This window comes from Emydura macquarii, unplaced genomic scaffold, assembly GCF_026122565.2.
Source record: "Emydura macquarii macquarii isolate MOO-44397 ecotype Brisbane River unplaced genomic scaffold, CSIRO-AGI_Emac_v2 contig_3114, whole genome shotgun sequence".
NCBI lineage: Eukaryota > Metazoa > Chordata > Testudines > Chelidae > Emydura > Emydura macquarii.
In genome coordinates, this window is record NW_027133251.1 from 5,696,597 (window position 1) to 5,703,327 (window position 6,731).

Sequence of the window (6,731 nt, forward strand, 5' to 3'; positions counted from 1 at the left end):
GTATCTTTCTACAGAGCTGCTCCATCACACCCCTTGTGCCTAGCTGTGAGAGTTGTGCTAGGAGAGCATTTATAGCACTGCATGATGGGAGTTGAGCATGCCCAAAGGTGAAGGATTAGTTGCTTGTTCTAGGTGCTTCCATTGCACATAAGTTTGCACCTGCACTTTGCCATGGCTCTGACTGCATACTTGGAGTGCTAGTCACCCAGTGGTGGTGAGTCCTTGCAAGTCCTTCCCCATGGCTGGACCCCTGAAGTCCTGATGCAGTGAGAAGGGGACATGGACAATGCATCTATCTGTGTGGGTGTGGGGGGGGGGGGAAGAATACCACAACAAGGGGAGCACACCTACTGCATAGTAGGGAATTGGATGCCATGCCAACTCACAATATACATGTATGGAGATGGCCAGTGGGGTAGGACTTATGGAGCTGCAGCACTGCTGACCAGAGTGGAGGGTTTCCTCCTGCCCCCATGGGCCATAGAGAAGTTGTTGCTAGAGAGGAGCTACCCCATCTCCCTAGTCAGAGGTTGTAGGTAAATGCTTCCATCCATCTCCCTACCCCACACCTCCAATTTCCCAGCACAGAGGGTTGAACTCTGGGCAGCAGGATGGAGGCGAATTTCACCTCCTACTCTCGCATCTAGCACTGCTCCATCAGTACGATAGGGTCTCCTTTCAAATAAGCACCTAGACAAGGCACAGAAACCAGAACCCTCTCAAAAAAGCCAGCAGGTTAGATACAGAAAGGACAGGAAATGAGCTGCATCAATAGCTGAGAGCTTGATTACAACTTGCATTGTGTGCCCCTATACAAACATGGAGAGGGATCAGATCCCCCCCTTTACATCCTAGGTGGCTAACCCAGAGCTCAGATGAGCACAATGGCGCATGGAATACCCTGAGGAGTTGGCCAGCAGTAGCTAGGTAAGTGATGGAGACTGAGCAGAGCCATTGCATCAGCCAGCAGAGCTGAGGATGGGTGATAGAAAGACATCAAGGAGCACCAATACGCACTGCTTACACAGGGCTTGTGGGAAAACCACTGTGTAAGCAGTGAGTATTGGTGCTCCTTGATGTCTTTAATGATAAGCGAGGCAGGAGAATTTAATTTGCCCGTCAGTTTAAGATTTAAAGGGGAGAAGAGGTGCTTGAATAAACACTCAGATTTTGAATATTCATCAGTGTCGTATATTCCTTTACTAATCAGCTCAGGCACGAGAAGGCATCATGATAGCCAATCGGTCATCTGAGGCCAGCAGTGTGGCACCTGTTTTGCATTAGACTCCGCTCTATGACAGGGAAGTACTGTTTTCCAGAGCATGACTATAATTCAGCCTCAAATAATATGATAAGAAATGCAGAGGAATTCTGCTGAAGTCTCAGAAGACTCTTTGCAGTTACAGAGACTAAGGACGTCTACCCTCATTTGTAATTAACTTCTCCTGTATTAATGCAATCTGACCTTGTCTGTATAGTCTTGTCCAGACCTTGTGTGCGCCATATGTTATACACTCTGCTACATTTCAGGTCATTCTCAACGTCTAAGTGTCTGGGACTTCCACTGCCCCCATGAATTCAATGGTCAAGCGCTAGAGAACAAGATCTTGGATTTTTTAATCTAGTCAAACCTCAACAAGTTCTTCATATGACTGAGAGACTATTGAAGGTGGAGGTGGGGAAAACAGAGGAAGAAAGATATTTGTAGGGTGGGAAAAAGAAAATGCTCCTTCAAAACAGGATATCAAGACCTGCAAGGTCACTTGGGCAAAAAACAGTGTGCTTGCACATATCTTCACTGAATTGGTGATGAGATGAACCAAACCTTCCATACTTGTATCTTTAGCACAGAGTGAAATGAATCAGAGGGAGAAAGACTGGGTCTTTTTTTTTAAAACAATGGACTTTTGTGAGTAAAAGGTTCCCTTGAGTCAGGACTGAACGGAAACTTGGACGATGAGCCAAAAATCTATCACTCAGGAGATGTAAGAGGTGATCTCAGAAAGAACAGAATTTCATGCAGTCGAATATCCTGGGTGAAAGCAGGTTTCCAACAGGAATGGTTTTAACCATGCTGCATATTGCACGGTATTTACTATGTGAGTGTTTGGGGTTGGCAAAATTCAGAAGATGAATTCCACCTTTGCTTCACCATCCAGCACCTTGACTAGCCACTTCTGGAAAAACAAAACAAAGCACATAGTGATCAAACTAAAATCGATCAATGGCAGGTCTCAACTTAATTTTTGGGGGGTGGGGAGGAGAGATACCTACATTCTCATTTCCATTTCAACCAGTCCTCTGGAGAGAATCCAGTTTAGGCAGTATTTGTACAGCCAAACTAAAATGAGAACAGGAAAGGTGTTCAAGTCTGTTTCACAACCCACTCTTTCTGAAAGTCTGCAAAAATTCCCTTCACGTTTGGCAAGATGGCGTCTAAACCTTCCCCAAGCTCAGCTCTCCTGCTTTACAGCCGATTTTAAATTCTCAAAGTCTTCCTGTAGATTCTGACGTTCAAAAAGGGAGTGATTCATCACCCCTGCACACACCCCCAAGACATTTCAAAGGCATAAGCCTATTTGAGAAGGCTTCTAAGATTTCTCTGGAAAAAATATAGAAAGGGTAATGCTGAGAATCTCCTACAAATTATACAAAGATGACTTGAAAAGCTACACTATGTCAGTTTTCAAAAGTTCTCTTAAACCCCCGAGACTGAAATTCACAGATATGTTGATGAATGCATTTATTGGGCATTTCCCCAGAGGAAAGTGTATTAAGAACTGGACTTTTAAAAATATATATGTATATAAATATAGAGTAGACTAGTAAAAGTGCAAAAGGATAAATCAAAGGAGAAAAGAGAATCAGAAGAAATGTTTTAACCATTAGAAATCCTCTCTTTATTGCCACCTTCACAATGCACTGAACTGCACCGTTCTTGTCAGGCTTTCTAGCTGCAGAGAAGCATGTGTTTTTTATGCAAACGGGGGTGGATAGCAGCCAGCGATTAGAGTGAGGTAACTGGGGACTGAAATGTGACAGCTGCCATCTTAGCCAGCACCACAACTGTGCCGAGACATCCCCTGCTTAAAACATGAGCTGTAGAGACAGCTTGAGTTGAAGAGCCAGGCTCTGTAGCTGAGGGCTATCAGAGTCACAACCAATGGGGATCAGCCTTATAGAACATATACTGAGCAGTGGGTTATAAGACATGGGGGCTTCCTCTCCCCAGCTGTAGCAACATCCCTGACATGCTCTGTAACCTTGAGCAAATCATTTAGGGCAAAATTAGGCCATGATCCTATGTGGTCACTCGGGGGATTAGAAGAGGAACATGTTTCCCCTACACTTGCCTTCAGAAATCCATAGAACCCTCCTGGATCTTGGGCCTGGTACAGACAGAGGAGGTATTATGAGGCCGTTGCTCCCCTTCTTTAGCAGATGAGCAGGGAGAGGTAAAGAGTGGGTGGATCCCCAGATCCCACCCTTACACGTCAACCAACACCGTTGGTCAAGCACACGAGGAAGCGTGCAACATTCTAGCAGTCTAAGCTGCTATTCTCACCTACGACTTCTGTTAGGGTGAGGCAATTATACATCATCCCCTACACAGGACAAAGCCTAAAAGGTTCTGCTACCCACCCCCCCAGTGCTCGGTGCCTCACTTTCTTCCCCAATAGCATAGGGATAGTAATGCCCAACTCACAGGGGCCATGGGATGCTAATTAAATAATGTTTCTAAAGTGCTTCAAGAGGAAAGGCTCTAGATCAGTGCAAAACATTAAATTGTATTTATTGTTATTGAGCTCTTTAAATCTGGAGGACATGTAAAGCCACTTGCACATGTCATGCAGACTACTAACAAACTCACTCATTTTTATCTGAACACTCACCCTACATCTGAACCTGGGCTTTGAATTTCCATAGAAGTATCTTTGTCTAGCAGCTTTCTCCAGCAACCATCACTTAACCACAGCCTCACACCTCTCCAGTCCTTTGTACCCAAGGTGGGGAAATGCAGTTCAAGCCCCCTACTGAGAGGCAGGAAAGTCTACGTCTCACTGGGTCATTGGTTGCTAGGTATGATTGTCCGGTCAGCTGAATTTCCCATTGTCTTTTCAGAGGCTCCATTGATAGGAGCATCAAGACGCAGACAGCTAGGCAACACCCACAACTATGTCTCTTCACCTGCCCTGAGAGCAAACTCCCCTGTGGCACACTGGGGAAACTGAGGCACAAACAAAACTCACATTACAAAAAATTCCCCACTCTGTCACATCCCCTCACCCTAGTACTTGAGCGCTTTTAAACCTTGAATGTATTTATCTTCACAGCACGCATGGTGAGGAAGGGCAGTGCTATGGTCTCCATTTTACAGATGGTGAATGAGGCACAGAAAGGCTAATTGATTTGCCCGGCGTCACACGGTGAGGCTGTGATAGAGCAGGGAATTTTACCAAGGTTTCCTAAATACTAGGACAGTGCCCTAATTGTTGGGCCATCCTTGAAGAGGAGCAAGACAAGACTCAGTCAGGCCTTTTGCATGCCACAGAACTGTTTTCAGGGCCAGATTCATAGATCCCAGGCCAGAAGGGACCATTGTGATCACCTCATCTGACTCCCTGTTTAACACTAGCCAGAGAACTTCCCAAAATATATATATTTTTAAACTGGAGCATCTCTTTTAAAAGAAGAGGCGCTCTAAGTAGTTCCTCCCACTGCAGAGATCAGGTGGGCATGAAGGGGTCAAGACTGATCTTGATGAATCTCTTCCTGTCACCAAGCAAAGCCTCCACTAAGCAGGGATGGTTGTAGCAACAAAGTCAAAGAGCAGCTACAAGTGACTTGCAGGGGAAGGTTCGAATGCCTTTGGCTCCTGGGGCATCTATCTTCTTCACTTGTGCTCAGGAGGGAATTTGACCCTGGGTCTTAACTCCCATCATCCCTGACAGAGCTGACAAGGACTGTAACTTCAGCTGAAGTCACTACCCTGTCTCTGTAAGAAGAGCTGGCTGCCCATAGCGGGTGCTGGAGGTTTCCCTTGTACCGCTTTCCACTTACAGTCACACATCATTTACGTTTGCTGGCTACAGCCGCACACCTGTGTGTGTTAAAACAGCTGCACTGGGAAGCAGTCCAATGCCACCCAGGCACACTGTTTGCTGCAAATTCCCCTCCAAGTCCCTTATTATAATTCCATCCCCGCACTGAAGGGAGGGGTGGGGGGTGTCATTCTCTCCTCCCCTTCACTAGGACATGAGTAACAACTAATGCCTGAGCCTCTGTTACAGGGTCCTACTCACAAACAGGGATTCCTTTTTCATTCTGCTCCAGGAAGAGTCACTTCCAGGTCCAAAGCCCTCTTCTGTTGCTTGTCAACATGCCTGCCACCTCTCTCTCTTCCTCTGATTCAACATGCACCCTCTTCATAGCTTGGCCCTCCAGCCAGGTCACTGTGCCTTTTCCTCTTTCTGTAGTTATCCAAGCATCCCCACACAAAATAGCAGTCTTCTCCCTTCCCCAGGGGAACCCACACCCAGCCTGTACTCCAGGTTCCAGCTCAGGAACTGTCTAATCAACAGCCAAGCTCTGCAACATCCCCCCTTGCTACTGTTTCCTTGAGCCTTTTCATGCTCTGCCTCTCTCAGGCTTTCACCCATCCACCCTTCTTGGATAAACTCTTACTTTAGGGCCTGGATCCCCAGGCTTTCTACTACCCCCACCCTAGGTTTCCTCCTTTCCCTCTCCAATGCTAGAAAGTGACTGCAGATTCCCTCACTGCACCCAGCTCCCTAGCTTTATCCTAGCCCTGCCTGTTCCTTCTCAGCTGGGCTCAATCATCAATCAGGGGTTACTTAAGGCCAGTTAAACAGCTAGGCCACATCTGAGGGGAATTAGGTGGCCTAGCTACTTAACTGGCCCCTGCTCACTTCCTAGGCTAGTGTGGGGGTAAACACTTAGGAAGAGCAAGTCTTTTTCTTTTCACAGGGACAAGATTGCACCAAGTAGCAGGTATATTCAGAATAGTTCCTAGAGCAGATGACCCCCACCCTTCCCATAACTTGCTAGAAGATTTCTACTGCCATCACTAGTCCAAATCGCACAAGTTTAATGCTGTGCTGCATTGTCAATAGACTGAGCTCAAAGCTGTTTTCAGGAGTAAAACAGAAACATTTCAAGCAAAGTGCAGCTTCCTATATCTTTGTTAAGTAAAATGACACTGCCTGCTCCTTAGTGCATGAGTAGGAAAAAGATGTTTCAGTTTAAATACCACCACCTCCCTCCTATATCACTTTTCATTAGTAGATCTCACCATGCTTTAGACAGGAGGTCAGTATCATCACCCTGTTTTATAGACATGGAACCAAAGATACAGAAAGGGGAAGTGACTTGCCTGAGGTCACCCAGCAGACTAGGAATAAAACTCAAGTCTCCTGATTCCTAGTGCAGTGCTCTATCTACTAAGCCATGCTGCCTCTGTTACATGCCCTACCTTCTCTCTCTAAAGCTAAGTGGGAAGTGTGTATATAGGAAGCCAATGTTGCAATGCTGCCCGTACATCTGTCTCTTTTATTATATTTATAAGTTGTCACATACAAATAGGAGGAATGGTGTTGCACTTAAGGCCCTAGACTATGACCAGGGAAATCCAGGTTCAGTTTCTGCCTATGTCACAGTTTTCCTGTATGGCATTTAATTCCTCAATTGGCACATCTATAAAACATCATATT

The 6,731-nt window shown here is 45.9% G+C and overlaps 1 long non-coding RNA gene across 2 annotated transcripts; it reads right to left on the minus strand.

Annotated features, from left to right (window-relative positions):
- Positions 1–369: 369 nt before the first annotated feature.
- Positions 370–5,756, minus strand: LOC137141773 (uncharacterized). 2 transcript variants are annotated; one of them, XR_010916735.1, is made up of 3 exons: positions 5,686–5,756; positions 2,275–2,341; positions 370–2,177 (listed from the first exon to the last, which is right to left on the minus strand). It is a non-coding gene; the product is annotated as an uncharacterized lncRNA (long non-coding RNA). The 2 variants fall into 2 exon arrangements; XR_010916736.1 differs by lacking the exon at positions 5,686–5,756 and adding an exon at positions 5,304–5,679.
- Positions 5,757–6,731: the final 975 nt, after the last annotated feature.